Source organism: Giraffa tippelskirchi, chromosome 13 (genome assembly GCF_054371585.1).
Source record: "Giraffa tippelskirchi isolate mGirTip1 chromosome 13, T2T-mGirTip1v1.2.pri, whole genome shotgun sequence".
Classification (NCBI taxonomy): domain Eukaryota; kingdom Metazoa; phylum Chordata; class Mammalia; order Artiodactyla; family Giraffidae; genus Giraffa; species Giraffa tippelskirchi.
In genome coordinates this window covers 4689670-4716268 of record NC_137287.1, presented here as the reverse complement: position 1 = coordinate 4716268, position 26599 = coordinate 4689670, and the positions used below count along the sequence as shown (strand labels likewise).

General features: G+C 42.2%; 1 long non-coding RNA gene across 1 annotated transcript in view; it reads left to right on the top strand.

The window, feature by feature from the left end:
• LOC145531189 (uncharacterized) overlaps nt 1-26049 on the top strand; it is a 32766-nt gene extending 6717 nt beyond the window's left edge. Inside the window, exons 2-4 of the long non-coding RNA XR_014072259.1 lie at nt 20431-20542; nt 22948-23054; nt 24495-26049. This is a non-coding gene — a long non-coding RNA (uncharacterized LOC145531189). The remainder of the gene's footprint in view (nt 1-20430; nt 20543-22947; nt 23055-24494) is intronic.
• The last annotated feature ends 550 nt before the right edge of the window (nt 26050-26599 follow it).

Below are 26599 nucleotides of genomic sequence, written 5' to 3'. Positions count from 1 at the left end.
CATCTTGATTTTCTTGGAGGAAATGCTCTGAGAACACAGTCTCAGTTTTTCTATATTAGGAACCAGAAAGGGCCTCGGTTTTACACAGACTACAGCTAATGAAATTGACACATATCTAATAAATATTTGTAGCTCAGTGTCACCGTGTGGTTTAGGCACATGAGTAGCTTACTTCAACCTCTGAAAGTGAGAGTTGACAGAGATTTTATAGAATTTTGAAGTTTAGAAAATAGTTTGAGAAAGGTCAAAAGGTCATATGGCCGCTTAACAGCAGAGCCAAGCTGACACTGAGGTTCTCTGGTTCCCAGTCAAGGGCTCTTTTCTCTGTACCCCTCCCTAGCTTACTAATTAACCCTTTAAAAGGCTTGGCTTGTTCAAAAATAGCTTTCTTAAAATTAATAATTTGCCATGCCTGATCCAATGATCATTTTCATATATTTCTCCTGGAACTCATTACAGCATTCAACATTGCTGGCTAAGTCTCTCTCTCTTTTTCAAATTAAAACTTTCTATTATTGGTTTCTATGATATTGTATTCTTCTGATTTCTTTTTCTTGCTTTCTGGGAATTTATTCTTTCTTCTCTGGATCTTCTTTCATTACCTGTACATGTGTCCAAACAGTTTTGCGCTTTTAGCTCTGGTCTCTATGTGACTCTTTTCCCTGATTTTTACAGAGTTTCATGATAAACATGATAAACCAATTGCATGCTGGACATCTCAAGGATATGCTACCAGCAGTCCTAACTCAATATGTCCTCAACTAAATTAATTTTTCTCTCCCCCATCTCTCTTTTCTTCATCTTTTCTTCATGTATTAATGCTTCTCAAGTCATCCAAATTTAAAACTTTGGAGTCTCCTTTCCAATGTTCCAAATCCATTCAAATTCTAGTCAGTTTCTAAGTTCTAATTCTACTTTTACAATATGTCAACTCTATCTTCACTGATACAACCTCATTACTTTTATTCTAAACTATATGGTTACCTCCTAACTAAACTCTGCAAGTCTGCCACCTCCATTTCAGCTAACATTCTATTACCAGATCAGTTTTCCTGAAGCACAACTCTAAAGCACTTAACCCTTCTGCTTAGAAGCCTCAGTATCTCCTTATGCATGTTTGTAAACTCTTTAGTCTCCATTATCTGTCTCCCAACTTCTTAGTCATCCCTTTCCCTACTATGTCTCTTAATTGACCCTTCACTCTAATCAAAGTAAACCATGCTTTTCATACATGACGCACACTTTCCATCCTTCAGATTTGGAGCTCTGGTCTTATCTACATCTGTAATGACCTTCCCACCAATTCTGAAGACACAAAACTCATCCATCCTACACATCTCTGCCATATGTGTCATCTTGTCCACAAAGTTTACTTGATTTTACTCAGTCTGAAATGACATTATAAAGGACAGTAGTTTGTCTTTATTCCTTATTTCTCTTGCTCCTTCAGCCTCTATTATATTTACTTGCTATACTGGGCTACGAGCTCCTTAAGGGCAACATCTAGGTCTGATGTACGTTCTCTTTTCAATAAACATTTTGTTGGGTATCTTTGTGCACAACAGTGGTGTGTGTTTGTGTATGCGTGCTCAGTCATGTCCTACTCTTTTCAACGCCATGGACTGTAGCCCACCAAGCTCCTCTGGAGCTTGGAATTTTCCAGGCAAGAATACTGGAGTGGGTTGCCATTTCCTTCTCCAGGGGTTCTTCCTGACCCAGGGATCAAACCCATATCTCCTGCATCCCCTGCATTGGCAGGCAGATTCTTTGCCACTGCGCCACCTGGGAAGTCCTCAACAGGGGCAGTGCTATGAAAGAGAACAAAGTTTTGCTCAATACATAACCAGTGTTTTTTGCAGGAAGAAAGTCATAGTATTGGAATTGCAAGGGACATTTTCATGGAGAAGTTGGGAATTAACACTTGAAAGGAATAATGAAAGGCATAGCAGATAGAAAGTGTTGAGGATCTGAAGGAGCAAGCAAGAGAAGGGAAGTTAAAACCGCTGGGAAGAAAACAAGAGATGTAGTTGGTAATCCCTGACTTTTAGTCCTCTGTTCCAAGTCTGTTCTCTGTTTCCAAGGATACCTTAAGATAAATTTATCTCATTTTGAATAGATATCACTTATCTAGCGTCCATAAGGAAAGACAGGGTCGTTATTTTGGCTAGGTGACCACAATTGTTACTTTCAAGAATGGACAAAGTGTGAGTAGTAACAATTTTTTTTTTAATTGAGCAAAGGAAAGTGTGTCTGAATTTGTGTCTGAAATGTCTACACATTCCAGACTTTCTGAAATGCTCCCATCTGGATACCCAGATGGAAGTGTCACAGAAATGGTGGGGAAGGGGGGAGGGTTAGTGATTTTTTTTTCTTCTGGGGGTTAATGTGAAATTACAAAAGAATGAAACTCTCTCCCAGCACTGTCAGAGGTTCTGAGCCCTAGGAGCGATTGAAGTTAGAGGGTCAGAGATAAAATAAATTCTCCAGTGACGTTTATTCTCAACACATTAGGTTCAATGCATCCTTGAGCTCCAAGCTAAAATTTTTATTGCCTCTTTCATCTCAGCTGAATCAGTTATTCCCCCTAGAATCCTGATGTTCATACCTGGAACAGACTCTTCCTTTGCTGGAAAAAAAAAAAACAAGGTGCAAAGAGACTGCATATTTTATATTGCTAATCAGAAAGGAACTGCACTATTACCTGCTTCCATCAGGGATGTAGGCTCATGTGTGTTCCAGATGTCTCGTCGCCATCTCCACTCAGCCCTGGACCACATGAAGGAAGTTAAGCCCTTCGTGTACATCCCTGCTTTTGTTGCAGAGATGGCAGCCTATTCCATCCAGACTCTTTCTTTTGCTCTGTGATTCAGTCCAGCTAATGAACAACCCTTCTGGGTGAAGAGAAGAGAGGACATTTTTCCTTAAACTTAAGAAACCTAAAACAAATAAATTCCCCAGCCATTTTTTTCCCCTCTTCAATAAGAACCAGTTAGACCATCTCTATTTTACTCCCCAACTCAAATGAATCCCAGCTGGGATTTATTAAGAAATATTTAAAAGTGCTTAGGACAAAGGAAAAATCTTTTGTGGAAAGAGATACTGTGTTATGATTGGTTTTTAAGTCTAGCTTCCTAAAAACTACATAAAGTAGTAAAAGAGTTCTGAGAACAAAGGAATAATGCTGTACTGCAGGCTTGAGTCTTTGGATTTGACAGATAAGGTCAATTTAATGCTAAAAAAAAAAAAAAAAGACCAAAAACCTCTCATGACATATGAAAGCAAAAGAATCTGAGTCAATGTGTGGTATTTTGGGTCAAAGCTTAGGCCTCATTCTTTTTATTATATTTCATATTTTTCTTTGCCATTTTGGCCCTGGAAAGAATTCTCTCAATTTCAAAACCCCATAACAAAATAAATATGTATTTAGTATACTACTTGAAATTGCAGTTCATGCTTTGATGTTTAATCCTTATTTTTAAACAAATAAGCAGAATCATGAGTCCTGATTTGAAAACAACCTAGGCCAGGAAGTGTAAAGAATGTGTGTTTGCTGAGGGCTATGGCAGGGGTGGGTGGTGGGGTGGGGAAACTGTAATTTCCTTTGCAATTGAAGTCAACATTAATCTTCAAATTATTGCATAAAAGCAATTCATGTTGCTTCAAATCTTGCTGAAGTTTTTGCTTATAGAGTAAACTGGCTAGGAAATATTACCTCAATTGACAATGATAAAGGATTAATACTTTGTTTAGTTCTGTGTCTCTAGCACTAGAATATTGCCTGGCACATCATAAGTACTCAATGAATATTTGTTGTGAAAGGTGTGTTGTGTAGAGGGGCTGTATGCTTCACCCAATATTTCCATGAACAGGTGGTATCCTAGCTTCTTGAGACAGAGGATTACTCGGTGGTCTGATTTGCTTCTGAAAACTTCAGGCAAGACTACCATGTTGCATTTTTAATTACATAGTGGAAATGTGTAAGTCCAGGAAAAACTAGAGAAACAGAAGCCCTCTTAATTTTGACTTCCTCTTAGGGAATTAGAGAATGGAGAAATGGCCTCACCCAAGAGTATCCTTTGGAAGGAGGGATCCAAAAACAGAATAAGCCTGAAAAGCCTTTTCCATGGGCATAAGCCTCAATTATTCTGTCTACATAATTGTAATTAACACTCCTTATGGAACCTCAGGCTTCCCTGGTGGCTCAGTGGTAAAGAATCTGCCTGCAATGCAGGAGACACACGTTCAATCTCTGGGTCAGGAAGACCCCCTGGAGAAGGAAATGGCAATGCACTCCAGTATTCTTGCCTGGAAAATCCCATGGACAGAGCAGCCTGGTGGGGGGCTACAGTCCGTGGGGTCCTGAAAGAGTCAGACACGACTTAGTGACTAAACAACAACAACAACAATATGGAACCTCAGCCACCACCCAAGCTACAAAGACACACAGACATTGCAAGTGGAATTTTGGAACTACAAAGCAAAATGATGATTTATCTCCAATATTTCTTGTACCCTGGTTGCTCTTATTCTGGAGCTGTAATGTTTATTATAAACACAACACTTGGGTTGACTTGGGTTGAACAGGAGTTTTTTCCTATGACCCTCCTATCCCCATGGGCCAATATTGATAGCGCGAAGATACAAAGGGCTTGTGTGTCCTCTTAGCCTAAATTAAAAGTGGTCCCCCCCTTAAGTCTTGAATCATCAATCATCATCACATGCCTTTAGAAGGCTATTTTGACAAATCTAAAACAGAAATGGTTTTGTTAAGAGCTAGCACATTGACCTGTATTCTGATCAGTATATGAGCTGATAATTTGGAAAAGAATGGTATTGAAACTCAATTTCACAACATGTCTTACTGGTGGAAGAAATGAAAAGCAACCAGAAAAGTAAGCAGCAGAATGAGGGGGAGGGCCTGCCCATCGAAATTTGACATCTTTTCTAGTATCTGTAGAAGGACTAGGGAATATGGTTTAAGAATTGACTGTGAAATAAGAACTTGAGATCATGTCAAGTAGTTGATGATCTAAAAGCTCAGCCAGTACCCTCTTATATAATGCCAATTTTCATTCCAAACTGAACGTCCTAATCTTTGAACACAACTAACACTAAATAAGGGATTCATTGTGGAAGTGGAGCCTGTTCTTTCGGTCATTATCGCATAAGTTGGGTGAAGATAAATTATGCCATCAAATTCCCAGTCACTGGAACACCCCTATCGTTAGGGACTTAGGGCAGTAATAAATCAATTCCCTTAGTGGGCAAGTGCGGTCTCGGTATTCTGCATGTTTCTCTCAGTTTCTGATTTCCCTAGGACTTCTTACTATCTTCTCAGGCTCTTTGATGTTTTAAAGGAGTTTTTAAAAAAACTGAAGTATAGGGATTTCCCTGGTGGTTCAGTGGCTAAGACTCCACACTCCCAATGCAGGGGCCCTGGGTTTGATCCCTGGTCAGGGAACTAGATCCCACATGCCACAACTAAGACCCAGTTCAACCAAATACATAAATAAATAATAAATAATTCTTAAAAATTGAAGTATAGTTGATTTACAATGTTGTATTAGATGCCAGTGTACAACAAGTTCAGTTCAGTCGCTCAGTCATGTCTGACTCTTTGCGACCTCATGGACTGCAGTATGCCAGACTTCCCTGTCCATCACCAACTCCCAGAGTTTACTCAAACTCATGTCCATTGAGTCAGTGATGCCATCCAATCATCTCATTCTCTGTCATCCCCTTCTCCTCCCACCTCCAATCTTTCCCAGCATCAAGGTCTTTTCAAATGAGTTAGTTCTTCACATCAGGTGGCCAAAGGATTGGAGTTTCAGCTTCACCATCAGTCCCTCCAATGAATATTCAGGATTGATTTCCTTTAGGATTGACTGGTTGGATCTCCTTGTAGTCCAAGGGACTCTCAAGAGTCTTCTCCAACACCACAGTTCAAAAGCATCAGTTCTTCGGTGCTCAGCTTTCTTTATAGTCCAACTCTCACATCCATACATGACTACTGGAAAAACCATAGCTTTGACTAGATGGACCTTTATTGGCAAAGTAATGTCTCTGCTTTTTAATATGCTACTTTTTAATGCTGTCTTTTTAATATACTGGCCATAACTTTTCTTCCAAGGAGCCAGTATCTTTTAATTTCATGACTACAGTGACCATCTGTAGTGATTTTGGAGCCCCCAAAAATAAAGCCTGTCACTATTTCCACTGTTTCCCCATCTATTTGCCATGAACTGATGGGACTAGATGCCATGATCTTAGTTTTCTGAATGTTGAGTTTTAAGCCAATTTTTTCACTCTCCTCTTTCACATTCACCAAGAGGCTCTTAAGTTCTTCTTGGCTTTCTGCCATAAGGGTGGTATCATCTGCATATCTGAGGTTATTGATATTTCTCCTGGCAATCTGGATTCCAGCTTGTGCTTCTTCCAGCCCAGGGTTTCTCATGATGTACTCTGCATATAAGTTAAATAAGCAGGGTGACAATATACAGTCTTGACATACTCCTTTCCCAATTTGGAACCAGTCTGTTGTTCCATGTCCACTTCTAACTGTTGCTTCTTAACCTGCATACAGATTTCTCAAGAGGCAGGTCAGGTGGTCTGGTATTTCCATGTCTTTAAGAATTTTCCACAGTTTGTTGTGATCCACACAGTCAAAGGCTTTGGCATAGTCAACAAAGCAGAAGTAGGTGTTTTTCTGGAACTCTCTTGCTTTTTTGATGATCCATCGGATGTCGGCAATTTGATCTCTGGTTCCTCGGCCTTTTCTAAAACCAGCCTGAACATCTAGAAGTTCACGGTTCACATACTGTTGAAGCCTGGCTTGGAGAATTTTGAGCATTACTTTACTAGCGTGTGAGATGAGTGCAGTTGTGCAGTAGTTTGAGCATTCTTTGGCATTGCCTTTCTTTGGGATTGGGATGAAAACTGACCTTTTCCAGTCCTGTGGCCACTGCTGAGTTTTCCAAATTTGCTGGCATACTGAGTGCAGCACTTTCACAGCATCATCTTTTAGGATTTGAAAAAGCTCAACTGGAATTCCATCACCTCCACTAGCTTTGTTCGTAGTGATGCTTTCTAAGGCCTACTTGCCTTCACATTCCAGGATGTCTGGCTCTAGATGAGTGATCACACCATCATGATTATATGGGTCATGAAGATCTTTTTTGTACAGTTCTTCTGTGTATTCTTGCCACCTCTTCTTAATATCTTCTGCTTCTGTTAGGTCCCTACCATTTCTGTCCTTTATAGTGCCCATCTTTGCATGAAATGTTCCCTTGGTATCTCTAATTTTCTTGAAGAGATCTTTAGCCTCTCCCATTCTATTGTTTTCCTATATTTCTTTGCATTGATCGCTGAGGAAGGCTTTCTTATATATCCTTCCCATTCTTTGGAACTCTGCATTCAAATGGATATATCTTTCTTTTTCTCCTTTGCCTTTTTCTTCTCTTCTTTTCATAGCTATTTGTAAGGCCTCCTCAGCCAGCCATTTTGCCTTTTTGCATTTCTTTTTCTGGGGGATGGTCTAGATCACTGCCCCCTGTACAATGTCATGAACCTCCATCCATAATTCTTCAAGCACTCTGTCTATCAGATCTAATCCCTTGAATCTATTTGTCACTTCCACTGTAAAATCGTAAGGGATTTGATTTAGGTCATACCTGGATGGTCTAGTGGTTTTCCCTACTTTCTTCAATTTAAGTCTGAATTTGGCAATAAGGAGTTCATGATCTGAGCCACAGTCACTCCTGGTCTTGTTTTTGTTGACTGCATAGAGCTTCTCCATCTTTGGCTGGAAAGAATATAATCAGTCCAACTTCAGTATTGACCATCTGGTGATGTCCATGTGTGGAGTGTTCTCTTGTGTTGTTGGAAGAAGGTATTTGCTATAACCAGTGCATTCCTTTGGCAAAACTCTATTAGCCTTTGCTGTGCTTCATTCTGTACTCCAGGGCCAAATTTGCCTGTTACTCCAGGTATTTCTTGACTTCCTACTTTTGTATTCCACTCTCCTATGATGAAAATGACATCTTTTGGGGGGTGTTAGTTGAAGAAGGTCTTGTAGGTCTTCATAGAACCATTCAACTTCAGCTTTTTCAGCATTACTGTCAGGCCATAGACTTGGATTACTTTGATATTGAATGGTTTGCCTTGGAAATAAACAGAGATCATTCTGTTGTTTTTGAGATTGCACCCAAGTACTGCATTTTGGACTCTTGTTGACTATGAGGGCTACTCCACTTCCTCTAAGGGATTCTTGCCCACAGTAGTAGGTATAATGGTCATCTGAGTTAAATTCACCCATTCCAGTCCATTTTAGTTCACTGATTCCTAAAATGTCAATGTTCACTCTTACCATCTCCTATTTGACCACTTCTAATTTGCCTTGATTCATGGACCTAACATTCCAGGTTCCTATGCAATATTGCTCTTTATAGCATCAGACTTTACTTCCATCACCAGTCACATCCACAACTGGGTATTGTTTTTTATTTGGCTCCATCTCTTCATTCTTACTGGAGTTATTTCCCCACTGATCTCCAGTAGCATATTGGGCACGTACCAACCTGGGGAGTTCATCTTTCAGTGTCCTATCTTTTTGCTTTTTCATACTGTTCATGGGGTTCTCAAGGCAAGAATACTGAAGTGGTTTGCCATTCCCTTCTCCAGTGTATAGCAAAGTGATTTATAATAGTTTAATATATAGTATATATATATATATATATATATATATATATATACTTCAGATTTTTTTCTATTATAGCTTATTACAAAATATTAAATATTGTTCCCCATGTTTAGCTATTTGTATCTGCTAATCCCAAACTCTTAATATATCTCTCCCCCTGAAAGGAATTTTTAAAAGCAGCTTTTAGTTGTTTTCAGTGATAAGATTGATCCAAATACTCTAGTTCCCTAACTCTGTTGAGCTCAAATTGTTCAGATTAGTTAACTCAGAGGGGAGAAGATGAACAGATGCTAGGCATGTGTGAGGATATGAGATTGCCATTCTTTCCTTCCCTCTCCTCTCACCAAAATTTACCCAGAATCAAAAATGGTGTAAATTAGAGGGAAGCTTGGGTGTCATTTGGAACCACTCCCAGAATGGAAACACGTGTACATGTGGCTGAGTCCCTTGGATGATTACCTGAAACTACTATAACATTGTTAATTGGTTATATCCCAATACAAAATAAAACATTTAAAGTTTGAAAAATAAAATAAAAGCAGACTTGTAAATGAGAAAAAGAAAAGAACTACTCCCAGATTCTAGGGTTGAGAATGTTGAGATCCAGAAAGATATAGGGACTAACCTAAAGCCACATAGTTAATTTGGTGCAGTTTGAACAAGGAACTTTGGACTTTTCATCCAGCATGTTTCCCATCTCACCTTGATTATTTCTTTGTCCACCTCTTCTGCAAGGATGTATCAAAGACCAATTGCATTGACTTCACTATGTCTTCTCTGTGGACTACAGTTGTTTCTCTTTTGGGTCATCTAAAATAAGCCAGTGAAGTCATTGGAGTCTGGGACAGAGAGAAGAAAGAAAGGGGGAAGAAAAAAATGTTTGAAGAAATGATAGCCCAAAAGTTTCCAAAATTGACAAAAACTATAAATGCATAGATCAAGGAACTCAGTGAATCCAAGGCATGATAAATATGAATACAATTACACTGAGACACATAGTCAAATTTCTTAAAACCAGTGATAAAGAGAAAAGTATTAAAAGCTATCAGGGAAGCCCTAAAAGCAGCTAGGACATCTTTAAATTACTGAGAGAAAAATCTGTCAATCTAGAATTCTATAACCCAATAAAGTATCTTTCAAAGACTAAAGAAAAATATAGACTTCTTCAGACATTTGAAATCACAGAAAATTATCACCAGCAGATCTCAGTATAAGAAATGCTAAAAGAGGGGACTTCCCTGGTGGTCAGTGGTTAAGAATCCAACTTGCAACACAGGGGATGCAGGCTCGATCCCTGGTTGGTGAACTAAGATTCCACATGCCGAGGGGAAGCTAAGTCTGTGTGCCCACTAGAGAGCCTGCGTGCCACCCTGCTGAAGCCCGTGCTCTCTGCAGCCCACGTGCCACAAGTAAGACCTGAGGCAGCCAAGTAAATTTTAAAAAGAAAATAAATGTTAAAGGAAATCTTTAAGCATAAGAAGAAATATTCCAGGTGGCTATATAGATATAAATGAAGGAATGAAGGGATAGTGAGCACCAGAAATGGTAACTATGTAGACTACATGATTGTCTATGGAGAAAATCCTATGGAATCTACAAAAAAAAAAATAGCTACTGGAACTAAAAAGTGAGTTGAAGATTTCAGGATTCAAGATCAATGTACACAACTCTGTGATATTTCTATATACGAGCAGCAATTGGGAATTTTAAATTTATAAGAGTGCCACAAGTATGAAACACTTAGAAATATCTGTCAAAAGATGTGCAAGACTAGTACACTAAAAACTACAAAATGTTGCTGAGAAAAAAATTAAAGAATGCCCTAGTAAATGGAGAAATATGCCATGTTTGTGGACTGGAAGACTCACTGTTGTTAAGATGTCAGTTCTCTAAGGTTTCACCTCAAGATTCAGTGTAATCCTAATAAAAATTCTAGAAAGCTATTTTGTAGAAATCAATAACCTACTTAGAAAACTCATATGAGATTCAAAGGACCTATAACAGACAAAACATTTTTGAAAAAAAAAAGAACAAAGTTAGAGGACTTACACTATCTGATTGCAGCTCTTATTTTAAAGCTACAAGTAAGCAGGAAAATGTGGTTTTGGAATAATGCTAGGTAAATAGATCAATGATACAGAGTAAAAAGTCCATAAATAGTCCCCGCATATATAGTCAATGGATTTCTGACAAAGGTGCAAAGTCTAATGGAGAAAGGAAAAGTTAAAAAAAGTTTTTTTGATTCCCATGCCAAAAAAATAAAACGAACTTTGGTCCATTCCCCACATAATATTAAAAATAGATTATAAATCTAAATATTATGCCTAAAGACCAACCTAGACAGCATATTAAAAAGCAGAGACGTTATTTTGCCAATAAAGGTCCATCTAGTCAAAGCTATGGTTTTTCCAGTAGTCATGTTTGGATGTGAGACTTGGACTATAAAGAAAGCTGAGTGCTGAAGAATTGATGCTTTTGAACTGTGGTGATGGAGAAGACTCTTGAGAATCTCTTGGACTTCAAGGAGATCCAACCAGTCAATCCTAAAGGAAATCAGTCCTGAATATTCATTGGAAGGACTGATGCTGAAGCTGAAACTCCAGTACTTTGGCCACCTGATGCATAGAGTCAACTCATTAGAAAAGACCCTGATGCTGAGGAAAATTGAAGGTGGGAGGAGAAGGGGATGACAGAGGATGAGATGGTTAGATGGCATCACCGACTCAATGGACATGAGTTTAAGTAAGCTCTGGGAGTTGATGATGGACAGGGAAGCCTGGCGTACTGCAGTCTATGGGGTCACAAAGAGTCAGACACGACTGAGCAACTGAACTGAACTGAAAGCTATAAAAATTTCCAGAAGAAACATAGAAAATCTTTGTGACCTTGGGTTAGGCAAAGATTGCTTAAATACAACACCAATAGCACAATCCATTTTTTAAGAATAATCAATTAGATTTCACACAAATTGAGAACTTTTGCTCTTTAAAAGGCACTAGTAAATGAGTTTTTTTAAAAGCCATAGACTTGGAGAAAATATTTTCCCTTTATAAATCTGACCAAACACTTGTATTCAGAATATATAAAGAATTGTTAAAACTTTAATCATAAGGAACAAAAACCCAGTTAATAAGTAGCAAAAGATTTAAACAGATACCTCACCAAAGATACATATATATACATATGGCTAATAAGCATATGAAAAGATATACAGCATTCATTAGTCATTGAGGAAATGCATGTTTATACCACGAGATACCACTCACACCCACCAGAATGTCTAAAATAAAGAGACTTACCCTATCAAGTGTTGGCAAGGATGTGGAACAGCCTGAACTCTCATACACTGCTATAGAGTATAAAATGGTACAATCACTGTGGAAAGGTTTTGTTTCCTAAAAAGTTAAACATATGCTGTACATATGGTCCAGCCATTCTGCTGCAAGGTATTTACCAAAGAGACATTAAAGCTATGTTCACACAAAAACATTGTACATAAATGTTTATCACAGCTTGATTTGTAATAGTTGGAAAGTGAAAATAATCCAAATGTGCATGAGTAAATTGATGGGTAAGTGAAAGGCGTTCAGTCGTGTCTGACTATTTTTGACCCCATGGACTGTATAGTCCATGGAATTCTCCAGGCCAGAATATTGGAGTGGGTAGCCTTTCCTTTCTCCAGGGGATCTTCCCAACCCAGGGATTGAACCCAGGTCTCCTACATTGCAAGTGGATTCTTTACCAGCTGAGCCACAAAGAAAGCCCTGATGGGTAAGTAAATTATGGTTAATACTGATCAATAAGTTGGAATGAGCTATCAGTATAGATGCATCAATAGGGGTGAATCTCAAAATAATTATGCTGACTGAAAGGAGCTAGAGAAAGAAGAGTAAGCCTTGTGATGCCATTTATATAAAATTCTACAAAGTGCAAAATTAAAGCAGATAAGCAAGGAGAAGGCAAAGCAAAGAAGGGCAGTGCCAAACAATGTTCAGACTACCACACAATTGCGCTCATTTCACATGCTAGCAAGGTAATGCTCAAAATCCTTCAAGCTAGGCTTCGAAAGTATGTGAACAGAGAACTTTAAGATGTACAACTGGATTTAGAAAAGGCAGAGGAACCAGAAATCAAATTGCCAACATCTGCTGGATCATAGAGAAGGAAAGGGAATTCCAGACAACCATCTACTTCTGCTTCATTGACTACACTAAAGCCTTTGACTGTGTGGATGAAAATTCTTAAAGAGGTGGGAGTACCAGACCACCTTACCTGCCTCCTGAGAAACCTGTATGTGGGTCAAGAAGCAACGTTAGAACCGGACATGGAGCCGCAGACTGGTTCAAAATTGGCAAAGGACTACGTCAAGGCTGTATATTATCACCCTGCTTATTTAATTTCTATGCAGAGTACATTATGTGAAATGCTGGGCTGGATGAAGCACAATCTGGAATCAAGATCGTAGAGAGAAATATCACAGCCTCAGATATGCAAATTATGCCACCCTAATGGTTAGAAAGTGAAGAGGAACTAAAGAGCCTCTTGATGAAGGTGAAAGAGGAGAGTGAAAAAGCTGGCTTAAAACTCAACATTCAAAAAACTAAGGTCATGACATCTGGTCTCATCACTTCATGGCAAATAGATGGGTAAAAAATGGCAACAGTGGCAGATTTTATTTTCTTGGGCTCCAAAGTCACTGCGGATGATGACTGCATCCATGAAATTAAAAGGTGCTTGCTCCTTGGAAGAAAAGCTATGACAAACATAGACCACATATTAAAAAGCAGAGACATCACTTTGGCAACAAAGGTCCATATAGATATGGACCTCAGATATGCAAATGATGCCACCCTAATGGTTTTTCCAGTGGTCATGTATGAATATGAGAGTTGGACTGTAAAGAAGGCTCAGAGCCAAAGAATTGATGCTTTCAAATTATGGTATTGAAGAAGACTCTTGAGAGTCCCGTGGACAGCAAGGAGATCAAACCAGTCAATTCTAAAGGAAATCAACCCTGAATATTCATTGGAAGGACTGAAACTGAAGCTGAAGCTCCAATACTTTGGCCACATGATGTGAAGAACCAACTCACTGAAAAAGACCTTGATGCTGGGAAAGATTGAAGGCAAGAGGAAAAGGGGATGACAGAGGATGAGATGGTTGGATGGCATCACCAATTTAAGACATGAGTCCATTTGAGAAAACTCTGGAAGATAGTCAAGGTCAGGGAAGCCTGGTGTGCTGCAGTCCATGGGGTCGCAAAGAGTCGGACACAACTCAGCAACTGAACAACAACAAGAAGCAAGGAGAATAGGGTACTAGAAAGGGGCTAAGAGGGATTACACGTGGCTAACAGAAGACTTCTAGAAGTGATGATATATTCATTATATCAATAGTGGTGATGGTTTCACGGGTGTATATGTATGTAAAAACTTAACCAAATTGCATGTTTTAAATATGTGAAGTTTATTTCATGTGAAGTTTATTTCATGTCAATTATACCTCAATGTGGCTTCCCTGGTAGTTCAGCAATAAAGAACTCACCTGCAATGCAGGAGACTCGAGTTAGATTCCTGGGTCAAGAAGATCCCCTGGAAAGGAAATGACAGCCCACTCCAGTATTCTTGCCTCAGAAATCCCCTGGATAGAGGGGCCTGGCAGGCTACAGTAGATAGGGTCAAGAAAGAGTCGGATGTGCCTTAGCCACTAAACAACACCAACAACATACCTCAATAAAGCATCATGAAAAATGGAGGAAAAACATAAGCCAATGATCATGTTGGTACATCTAATATAACATGGATAAACATGACATCAGGTGAATGAGATGCACTTTTGTGCATATGAGATTATGTAAATCTAAATAATGCAATATATGATATAACTGTACATAAAGGTTAATAGATACACTGGAGAAGCCATAAATATGCATTTGAGATAACATATCACATTCTGTGACATTTGTTGTGGGGCCTAGCATGGAAATGTAATGTGATTTTAATAGAGGAAAACCAAAGAATACATTTTCATCCAATGAGCGTTAATTTCCTTCCTCCCTCCTGAACTAACAGTCCCAGCTCATGACATGAGTAACCTATTTCCTGCTGTGAGCCACCTTGTCTTATTACTCACTTAGACCTCGATAAGAAAAACACAATAGTCAAGGCTTCCACGGCTCTCAGATATAAGCTGGGAGCCTGTTCACACAGCACACCATTTGTTCAGGGACATTGCAGGTTAAGTCAAGAGGATTACTCCCTGAAACAAAATACTTTCAATAAAGCCACAAAGGAGAAAACGCCACCTCTTAGAGAAGCACATTGGGTAAAAGATGTAGAATTTTTTTAAAAAAATTATTCTTTGCTTTCTGCAAGAGGCCAAGTCCAGGACTTGAGTTAGTGCAAACCCACAAGGAAACAGAGATGAGCAATTCTCAACAATTCATTTGGACCTTGCCTGATGTTTTTTTTCAAGGTTAGTAAAACCGATCTTTAGAGAAACTTCCTGACATAATACAGGAAAAGACAGTTATATAAAATTGTGACAGTAATACAAGTCTTCTATACCATTCGCTTTCCCTCCTTCCTTCTCTCTCTCCCTCCCTTTCTCCCCCCAACTCACTCTCAGCACACACATTCCTTCTGCCACTCTTTCTTTCCTCCCTACCCACCCCAATACAGTAAATCTGTGAAAGAATACTTCGGGGTGACATTCCCTCATCTGTAAAATGAAGAGCTGCAGTATCTCTGAGGCCCATGAGAGAGCATCCAGCTTGGAAATGCTCTGAGATACACTGTTCAGTTAATCACTGGGATTCTAGCAAAGGCTATATATTGAGGCACAGACTAAAAACTTCCACGAGATCGTGCCGTGTGATGTCAGAAAGTTGAAGAATTTTTTAAAAATTTAGTAACTCAACCTGTCTTTAAGATCTGAGTGGCATCAGCTGGTTTAACTGATTTTTTTTCAATGGATTAAAATCATATCTGCATAAATGGGTCTCAACCCTGCCTGTCCATTAGAATCACCTAGGGATTTAGTTAGTCTGATGGTGGGGCCATGAGGGATTTTTTCATTGTTTCTGCTACTCATATTCTTAGGCATTCAGGGCAAGTCTAATGTGCAGTCAGGGCTGATAACCCTTCGTTTATACTTCACCAAATATCAGGTTAAAAACAGGCCACAGTCCAGCTCTCAGAAACTTGAATATTTGGGTCTTGCTGGCTTTGTGTAGATACAGCCTGAATCTGAGACAACACATGGGAGTTTTGACTGTTTCGTCCCTGAAACCCAGGCCTGTCATCCCCTGGATGGGTCACACAGGTCACTGTGTAAATCAAAACGTCAGTTTGTGCAAAGCAAGTATCTTTTCAATATTTTTAAAATTTCACAGGTAATTCTTGCTCTTTGTAACAGTTCAAATAACTCAGGGGTAAGTAAATTTATTTATTTATTTGTTTCAGTGTAGTACCCATAGAAATTTCTTCGGTGGTCTAGATGGAAGAAAGGGTCAGCAGGGCTATTGACTGTACCTTTTTTCTTGTCCCTATTTTTGCTAAAAAAAAAAAAAAAAAAGTGCTAGTTTCGGATTCATTGTCCACTGCTCAGCAAAGCACTTCCAAGATTTATTTATTTTATTTTGGCTACCCCACGAGGCATGTGGGATCCTAGTTCCCTCACCAGGGATTGAACCTGCACTTCCTAAATTGGAAGCACAGAGTCTTAACCACTGAATCAGCAGGGAAGTCCCAAGGGGCAAATAAATTTTAAAATAATAGTGTTCCCCCTCCTCTCTAACACAACTTCCCTGGTATAACTAATAACTAACGTCGGTGGCAGGGAGTTATTGAAATTCACATACAAGCACATACAAATATATGCATTCATGTATTATAGTTTTGTTCTTTTCTCTTTCTCCCTTTGTCGTACACAGAAAAGAGACATCTTTGTATTTTTTTCCCCTGCTGTGCTTTATTCACTTAATCTATATCCTGAGAGTTCAGTAAAACCTGGTGGATTAAATACCCTCCCGCAACCTCACTTAAAATGGCAGCAGAGGGACTAAAAAGGACATGAGCTGCAAGGATAAAGAGACAGCAAAGGAGACGAGAACAATAAAATCTCGGAGCTGGAAAGCAGACCGGAGTGGGGGGTGGGGTGGGGGTGCAGTTGTCTCAGGAAACGGAGACATGAGAACTGGACCTTGGAGAGAAGCACCCAAACCCTGCTGCTTTCCAAGACAAAACCCGAGGCCGCGGAATCAGGGGCCCGGGCCCTTCTGCTGGTGGGCGTGCAGGTGATGCTGAAAATTGGAAGCCTGGCCGGGAGTCTCCACAAGGAGCTCTGGATGCCTGGCTTCCCTTCCCCACCCTGAACAAGGCAGTGGAACAACGCCTTCAGAATTCTGGGGAAAAAATCGTTACCAGCCTAGAATTCCACCCGGCATAAGAATAGACTAACAAAGGGCTGAAATCCATCAGCTAATGCCCAGGTGAATGAAGAATATGCACACGTTATTCTGAAAGTCTATAACACTAGGCATTTTTTTTTAAGGCAAGAGTGTAAATTATGCTCACACTGAAGCTGGCTGCCCAACCAGTAACCTCCACATTTCAGGGTAGGGATTCTGTTGTTTTCCGTCTTCATGTAGCCAGTGTTTCTCACCAAGTGAAGAATAACTGTTCAGTTGTGAACGTGATGTTGAAAAAGAAAGCCTATGGCTAGCAGTGGTGTTGTATACAGTTGGAGAATCCAGGCTTCAGATTAAACAGCCTGTGTTCAAACCCTGGCTTCATCTCTACCAGTCTTGTAACTTGGGGCCAATTTACCTAACTGCTGATATTCAATTTCCTCTCCTGTTCGTTGTTGCTCAGTCACTCAGTCATGTCCAACTCTGTTCAACACCTTGGATTGCACCACACCAGGCTTCCCTGTCCTTCACCATCTCCCGGAGCTTGCTCAAACTCATGTCCATTGAGTCAGTGATGCCATGAAACTATCTCAACCTCTGTCGTCCCCTTATCCTCTTCAATCTTTCCCAGCATCAGGGTCTTTTCTACTGAGTCACCTCTTCACATCAGGTGGCTAAAGTATTGGAGTTTCAGCTTCACCATCAGTCCTTCCAATGAATATTCAGGATTGATTTCCTTTAGGATTGACTGGTTTGATCTCCTTGCAGTTCAAGGGACTCTCAAGAGTCTTCTCCAACACCACAGTTCAAAAGCATCAATTCTTCAACACTCAGCCTTCTTTATGGTCCAACTCTCACATCTATACATGACTACTGGAAAAACCATAGCTTTGACTATTACGGACCTTTGTTGGCAAAGTAATGTCTCTGCTTTTTACTATGCTGTCTAGGTTTAAAGCGTCTTTTCATTTCATGGTTGCCGTCACCATCTGCAACCGCTCCTGTTAAGAGGTTACTAATTAACATCATCTCATTGGGTTGTTTTGGGGGTTAGATGAAATACTCTCTGTTTATACCAGAGCATGGTACTTGGTAAAGAGCAGCAGTAATAATAATAATTAGTAGTAGTAGTAGTAATACTAAACTAGTATTACTGGTACTAGTAGTAGTAGTAGTGGTAACCACAAAAATGAAGAGATCTGATAAAGTGATATCATCGACCAATTTGGTGACTCGTAAATGTCAAGGACTTGTACATTTTCGGTGTTCAGTTTGCCCTTTATTATACCAATACTGTGTCAAAAAAAGAATCCTATTTCTTATTTTTCTTTCATCTATGGTGAGATGGATTTTTCATTCTACATATGGCCTTTTGGGAAAAGGCCTAATAGCTTATATCTCTATCTGTAACTATTCTGAAACACAGCTTCAAGGTTTGAAAGCCTTCTCTTATCTACTTCTCATTGTTAACATCACACTAAATGGTGTCTGGAAAAGATTGGAGTTCAGGTTTATAGGGGTGATCTGTCTGTTCCAGGCATATATAGTACAGGGCAGAGAGGGGGCCTGGGTTCAGAAGAGGGTACCGTACATTCGTAGGAATTCATGGCTCTGGGGCTTGTCCTTTACTGCGTTGCAACACTGAAAATACCATGAACCAAACACCTGGTTAATGTCGGGGAAGCAATTCAGATACAAAGTCTATTGTCAAGAGATAAGAAAAACACCCCAGATAAGAGTGAGCACGTGGAAGCAAGTGGTTTTCTATTTGCGTAGCATCCCTAGTGTAAGAAGAGGATTCCACCTCTGCCAGACCAGAGGCACATTCTGAGATGGCTATGGCAGGACATAGCTATTATCCTTATGGAGTCAGGGTCTGACAGACTGGGAATGGTGACAGACGAGAGAGGTGATATTCCTGCTTTTTTACCATTTTACCATTATCCTTACTCCATAGAGGGACACAAAAAGGCTGCCTCCAGGGGTCTGTGCATGGGCTTGTCCACATGGCTTTGGTATCGCCACTCTGCCTACTTATCTATCCTCTCCTCAGAAAACATCCACCAAGCATCACTCCCAGTCTCAAATGATCATCTTAAAAGACACAGACACTCAAAAAAACTGCTGAAAGGAGCACACACATGCACACGCCTGTTCTAATTCAGCGTGCTTATGAGTGCTCAGTTGTGTCCAGCTCTTTGTGACCCCATAGACTGTATGTAGCCAGCCAGGCTGCTCTGTCCATGGGATTCTTCAGGCAAGAATACTGGAGTGGGTTGCCATTTCCTCCTCCAGGGGACCTTCCTGACCCAGGGATCAAACCTGAATCTCCTGGGTCTCCTGCACTGGCAGGCAGGTTCTTTACCACTGAGCCACCTGGGAAGGCCCTCTAACTCACAGACAGCACTTTAAAACACATGCAGAATTTTCTTAGACGTTTTGCTATTTGATACCAATAACAACCCTGCAGAGAGTACTTTCTTAGAGTTGAGGAAGCCAAAGAGATAAATGGCTGAATGAGCTCTCATAATTAGTAAGTTGTGGAGCCAGCATTTGAAGCCACATCTCTAGAGATGATATATCTTTTCCATGATGCCATGCTGCTTCTTCTAAAGTAAAAGAATAATTGCATATATAAATATTTATTAAGCACTTACTGTGTGCCAAGTATATGGCTCTAAGCACTTCACATATATTAAGTTATTTAATCCTTAAAACAATCCAGTTTTACAGAGAAGGAAACTGGGGCATGGAGGAATGAAATTTTTTTTCCTTCAAAATAATAGATGACTGTCCAGGGAGGTTATGTCACATTCAAAAGGGATTCAGTACTCTTAAAGACCCCACTTTGAGTTTATTTTCTACTAAAAGCCAAAGTATTCTGCCAAATTATTTATGTCATTTCAGTAGCTGAAAGACCTGTTAGCAAATGCCAACCAGATGCTTCTCTGGATGCTTCCAAGGCTGTGTGGGGCTCTTGAAAGGAGCAACTCCAGAGAGGAGTGACCCCTCTGTATAGTGCTCCCCCGACCTTTGTAGAAGGGGCGAGGCAGAGATGAGACTCCCCAGGTCTTCTCAAAGTGATGGATGTGCTCATTTTTGCCTCTGCACACACGTCTTCTTCCTGCCGTACAAAGTGTTTACTGCATCCTCACATCCCTGTCCTCAAGGCCTCAGGGACACCCGGGATTCCAGTGCTTCCTGCCTCACACCTCAGTCTGTGCACACGTGTCCTACATTATTTCAGAGACTTCCACCCTGTGCCCCGGGGCCTCCACCTTCTAAGCCAGGTCGCTAACTTGTTCAGTCTCTCTTTCTGCAGGAATCACTTCAACTCTTCACCTATTTGGTTGGCTTCTTTGAGATGCCCTCCAGATCCCTGGCCTTTCGCCCACAGTTCCGCAGCCAGAGCGGCACCGAGCGCTTCTGTAAAGGTCAGTGTTGAATCCCATTTCTGCCGGATGAGTTCGTCTTCCCCTCGTGCTCGGTGGACACAGCTGTCCTTTGTGCTCAGAGAGAATCCACACTGAGAACAAGTCCCACTCTCTCTCTGACCAAAGGTGCAATTGCCTGCCAGAGCATCCATCTATCTCTTCCTTCTGTTCAGAGCTCCACTGCCCACCCTCATATATTCACTCATTCATTCAGGAGACTATGAGCGGGGCACCCCACGAGGAGCTAGAAATACAGTGATGGATGAGACAGCGACTGTCATTGTCTCCCAGGGAGGCTGAGCAGCAGACAATTAAAACACATCGTGTGGTTGGTGGACACATGCAAGCGGATGAGAGGCACAGAAGAGGAGCACCCGGCTTACACTGGGGCCTCGCGGTCCTCAACCTTGTTGGCACAGGAACCAGTTTCGTGGAAGACAATTTTTCCACAGAGGAGGCAGGGGGATGATTCTCATAAGGAGCACACAACCTAAATCCCTCGGAAATCCCTCACATGCACAGTTCATAGTAGGGTTCAAGATCCTATGAGAATCTAATGCCACCACTGATCTGACCGGAGGTGGAGCTCAGATGGTAATTTGAGGGATGGGGACTGGCTGTAAATACAGAGGATGCTTTGCTGCTCACTCACCCGCCGCTCACCTCCTGCTGTGCGGCCACATTCCTAACAGGCCTAAGGCCAGTACTGGTCTCTGGCCCCGGGGGCTGGGGACCCCTGTTCTAGAGAACACAAGAAGTAGAGAGTGAAGAAGAGGAAGTGTCAGCAGGTCAAATGTGCTTGAGCGAGAGGTTATGAGGAGGAAGGAGGTGAGGGCAGAAGGGGCATTACACTCATGCGCACGCATGTGTGTGCACAGGATTGGTACAGCCATGAAACTAAAAGGCTTCCTAAGGTCAGAAGTAGGACATTCAAAGGACATGTCCAAAAATGAGGCTGCAAAGATAAGCAGAAGTCAGATCATGCAAAGCCTTATGAGCCATGATAAGGCAACCGGACTATTCTGAGGTCCCTGGGAAGCCGTGAAAGGGTTTTAGGCAGGATGGCAATCTTGGGGTCAGATTTGCCTTTAGAAAAGGTCACTGGCTGGAAAACGAGGAGGGGTCTAGGGTGGAGGGAGGTGATGAGGGGCCGGCTACACCAACAAATGAAGGCCGCTCCACATGTGCGCACCCCTAGGGGGCCCCAAGGGCCAACCGGTCACTCAGCTGCTTGGGGAGATGGCCGACCTTAGCCCTCAGCCCAGTCCCTGTCTGGGAAGAGTCGCCTCCCCCCAAAGCCACGCTGCTCCTCCAGGGCAGCCACGTCAGACGACCAGTTGAGGGGAAGACATCGAGCCTCAGGCCCTGTCTCCTCAGGACAACTTTGCGCGTCCCAGCCCCAGAGCGTCTGTGGTGCAGTGTGTCCCAGTTCAGAGTCCTCATCCTTCCTTCCCCACCCCACCCCCAGGTTCCCCAGGAAACTTCCTGCCTGCTCCACTCAGCGTCTCAGAGCCTGTTTCCCGGGAAAGAGCTGGGATCAGGGGTGGTCCAGGGAAGACCTCCATCCCCCACCAGGTGGCCGGCCTGAGGCGGTTCACAGGCGGTGGTGCTCTGCCGGCCCTGGTGAGCTGAGGCCCCGCAGCTGTGAAGGCTTGTGGCTGGTGAAGGGGGCTGGGTGGGGTAGGGTGTCCTGGCAGGGCCAATGAATAGCTCAGCTTTTGAGAGGTCAAGGGCATGAGATAATATTATAACGAAACGAATGAGCTCAACGAAATGAGACGCTTTCTAATGAGTGCCATTGATGCCTTGGAGAAAGACTATACAAAGCCAACTGTGAAATTCAGAGTGCCTTCAAAACAGTATATAAAGAGACTCTTATCTCCTGCATCCAGAAGGCAGGAGAAGCCAGGCCCGGGACTTCACGTGGCAGTAGCCCCAGTCCTCCAGAGCACAGTGGAGTCTCAGCCCCAGCAAGTCTGCTGTGTCCGCACAAGCCCTGAGTCAGAAGGCGCGGGACCCTGAGGACTGAGATGGGGTCATCTGGGCAGATGCACTTGAAGGCCCTGAAGCCCCAGACCCCTGGAAACCTCCTACCCTGCAGCTGTGGCCCACGGCTTTGCTTAGAGGCTAGCTGGGAGACCACACAGAAGGCTCAGCCTTTAAGGCAGTGTGTGCCCGCTCCCCAGGATGTGCCCTCCCCTCCCCTCCCCTCTGGGCACCAGGCCGACCTCAGGGGTCAAGTCCTAACACAACCCATCTGGGGAAGCACAGGGCCTGCTCAGGGATGAAGGGGACTGCCCCCCCTAGAGGAAAGGGCTATAGGACTAGATCCAGGGGGTGCTGACAGGGGAGGGAGCATCAGACTGGATGAGGGAGAGCTTGCTGATGTGAAAACATGTCTACAGACGCTCTGCACTCAACGCCTCGGCAAGGACCCCTGGTGAAGGTGCCAGCATGCTAGCGGGACACGTCTTGGGAGCTCAGAGGAAAGCAAGAGTGCGCATTCAGTAAGGTAGGAATACCCGAGCTGTTATGGCAGGTGTGGGAGAACAACCCAAAAGGCACAGAAGTTCACACTGCCCAGTAGACTTTCTGCAGCAGGAATCCAACCTCAGACCAGAGGCTTCAGATAGCTGAGAAAGTGTGTTCATGTTAATAGCTTACAATGAATTAATTCTACTTTGGGGGGAAAAGGTTTGTTTGTTTTTTATTTGACTGTGCTGAGTCTTAGTGGCAACACGCAGGATTTTGTTGCCATGTGCTGGATCTTTATTGTGGCATGGGGAATCCTTTTTTTTTTTTCTTAGTTGTGACGGGTGGGATCTAGTTCCTTGACCAAGGATTCAACCCAGGCCCCCTACATTGGGAGCACAGTCTTAGCCACTGGACCACCAGGGAAGTCCCAAAAGTTTTTAATTTATAAGAAACTTTCTCAGTTCACTTGAGGAAAAATGCCCCTCAGTTCACTTGAGGAAAAATGCCTTTTGTGGCTCATGATCATTTTGAATATGAAGTATTTACTAAAGGAAATTTTCTTTCCTAAGAGGTCTCAGAATGCAGATTGTTCAATTTTTGTTTTTCAGAGAAAGCTCTCTGCTGTATCTTTCTCAAGAACAAATTTGCTCAATTCTTATCTTCCTGGCTGGTGAATAGGTTTACCCTGGATAGCATTACTGCTTGGCTTTCATTATTCTATTTTCCTGGCTGTGCTGTATAATTTCTCTCCTTGTAATTTTCCTTAGTATGCCGGATGGATCACATACAAAGCTTGCTTTGAGTCATTTGCCATTAGTTCAGCTTCTGGGTAACATTTTCATTTTACCAATCGTGTCTTAGAACGTGTCAAACGATAATATTGACACAACAACACTACAGTGATAACTTATACTGAGTGAGTACTTACTCTGCATTAGGCACTGTTCCCAGGGTTTTCCATAATCGACTCATTTCATCTGCACATTGGCCTTGTCTCTAGTCCCCTACCCGTTTAAGAAACCTCTCATGACATAAAGTAGACAGACTGGGAGGCTTCATCTCCAGGTTACAGATGGAGACACTGAGCCACGGAAGTTGCCCTGCCTGTATGTGAGCCCTTCCCATGGTGGGAAGAAAGCTCAGCCTTTCTCAGACAGTCCCAAAAAGGTGGGGCTTGGTGTCAACACTCTGAAGGTTTGGTAGTCAGAAATCTCACAATATCCATCGCCTGCCCCCAACAGATAATGAGTTAGGCTGTGTGGGGTTGCCAACCACGGATGGAGATTTAGGTAACCAGGCCTCTAGTCCTGGTCTAGGAACAGGTAACGTTTCCCCCGGGACTCAGTCTCTCCATCTGTCACATGAGGGCGTAGACCAGATCAGGAACTGTGTATTGGTGGCATGAGGGGCACTTGGTGCCCACAGATGTGTTTTGTTTAGGCTACCCATTTCATTTTGCTTTGATTTGGTTTTTCAGGGTGAATTCCTTTAGGAGGTAGCCAGTTCAGACCGTGCTCCATGACACCTTATGGTCTTAAACAAGTCGGAATTACATATTTATGTACTTGTCTGGTCCCTATAGACTTTTGAGATTACAAATGCAAATGTGGGATTAAATTATCTCTGAGACTCACCAAGTCGATCGTGTATATTTCCCTCTGGAGTCCCTGAGCCAAGGAGATAGGAGACCCCCAAATGAGGGGGGGGTGTAAATGAGGGAGCAGAAGTGGTTGCTGGCCCTCCACATTCTTAGTGTCCTGGGATCTGAGACGCCCGGCCGGCCTTGCCCAGTGCTGCCCACTCCGCAGTGCCAAGGAGGACAATGCAGCAGTGTGTCCTGGCTGGGAAGCTGGAGAGGTGTGTGATGCCCTACTCTCATTCACGGCAGGTGGGCGACGGGTGGCAGGCCTGCTGTGGGAGGCAGACCTCAGCAACGAGCAGAGACACTGTCTGGCAGCCCCTGCAGTTGCTGGGACCCCTGCACCGGGGCATGTGGGAGCCTCCTGCAGTCTTCAAATCACATGAGGCTGTGGGAACTGTCGCACTGGGTGTGGGCCAGCCTCACCTGTGTACTGTTGGCCTTGACAGATCCAGCTCACCTCTGGCTTTTGCTCTCTGTGGTTGTCACAGTTACAAGGTTTCATTGCCCCCGATTCCTCCTCTTCATGGCAGAGGGGCTCAAACCCACTTCTGACCAGGGGCAAACACTGAGGTCACCCCAAGATTGCACTGGTAACACCAGTTTGGCCCCATACTTCCTGGAACATAGTAAGGCCCCCATTTCTTTAACGCACATGAACGACCTTGACTTTATGTTAGAGTCTGTCTTCACTTACTTATTCCATGCCCAGCTCTGTGACTGACACAATCAGAGCTGGTATTATCTCTCAAGCAAGATGACATTTCAAAACACACAGGCCTCAGATGGACGGAGATAATGTCAGGGGAGCTCAGCAGGGTTCCTCTCAGGCCGTAATGAGAAACACAAAGGAGCAAATTATGGAGACTGTCTATAGAGCCCTTTGGTGCGTGCAGGAAGAGAGAGGGGAGAGAAAAAGAATCCTAGCAGTAATGATGGCCTTTTTGAGAGGAGCTAGTGTTATTCCTCTGCTCTCAAATCCAGATTGAGTTCGGTAGGTGAGAGAACACCGTTCTCTCTTGGTGGATTTCTCCATGTGAGCTTTGGGAAAACATTTCAAGCCTAAGAGAGAATTAGATCAGCCAAAGACAGTGTGCACGTATACCCCTGGCAGAGGAGCCCGTGAGTGAATTTTGTTCCTTTGTTTTGGCTCTCAGCTAGAATACCACTTTTAAATGAATGTTTTTAACAGCATTGTTTAAGCTCTGCCAACATTTTACAAGCTAGTCTTAAGGTCAGAACATTGTTTTAATTGCTCATTTCCACAGAACTTCTTTGAGGTGCAATTGTAAATAGGGGAAACTGAGTCCTACAGATACAATGTATAAGCTGATTTAAAAAAAAAAGAAACTATGTGTTTTTACATTATTGTGACATAAAATACTTGAGAAGCCAAGAGTCCTTGATAAACTGTGTTTTTCTTTTCTCATAAACCTCGTAGCACTGAGCATTATGCCTTATACATACATAGTAGGCACTCAGTGGATGTAAGTAGAATTGAGTTTATCAAATATTTATTATGTCTTCTACATTTAATTATACAATTTTGCTAGAGTAGGAATCCTACTGTAATAGCTTCATTCCAATTCAAGTTTTGCAGGGCAGGCTTAATTTGCTTAATTTATCGCAAATAGCTTGAAAAATTATGAAATGCTTTGTCATTAACATAAGTCATTGGGAACTAGACCTAGGCTGAACATTTTTCTTACACAGTGCAGTTGGTACGTAGTTTAAAGTTAAGCCAGCAGAATCCTTAAACAGGTTTTTATAAACAGTCTTCTCCTTGATTATTGAATAGCATTAGTCTGATCCTTTAGAGTCCCAGCCATCTTAGAGCTTAAAATAAGCGTGTGAACACTGCAAAGCAAAAGAAGAAAAAAAGAAAAAAGAAGCTCACCATCTCGCCAGCCGCGTGAAGAGGAACTCCATTCCCATTTGTTTGA